Here is a 267-nt window from a genome sequence, read left to right as displayed (position 1 = left end):
ACTCGTTTATTGTACAAGAAGAAGAAGTTAGCCGATCGTCAAACGGCTGAAAGGTATTTGGTTAAACTTGCAAACACATATTCAAATGAAGCCAAACTGAAGTTCTGAATCTGATGCTTTTGTGAACTTGACAAAAAGTCAAAGGTCAAAGGTGAATCCTGTGAACAGGAAGTCTTCATCTTGACTTTGAACTTGACGCATTAAAACCATCAGATGGCAGGCTGTGTAAATTATTACTGTTCTTCCTTATTATAGCTAATTAAGAAT

Source organism: Rhamphochromis sp. 'chilingali' (assembly GCF_963969265.1).
Source record: "Rhamphochromis sp. 'chilingali' genome assembly, chromosome: 18".
Lineage (NCBI taxonomy): Eukaryota > Metazoa > Chordata > Actinopteri > Cichliformes > Cichlidae > Rhamphochromis > Rhamphochromis sp. 'chilingali'.
Note: the sequence above shows the minus strand (reverse complement) of the source record.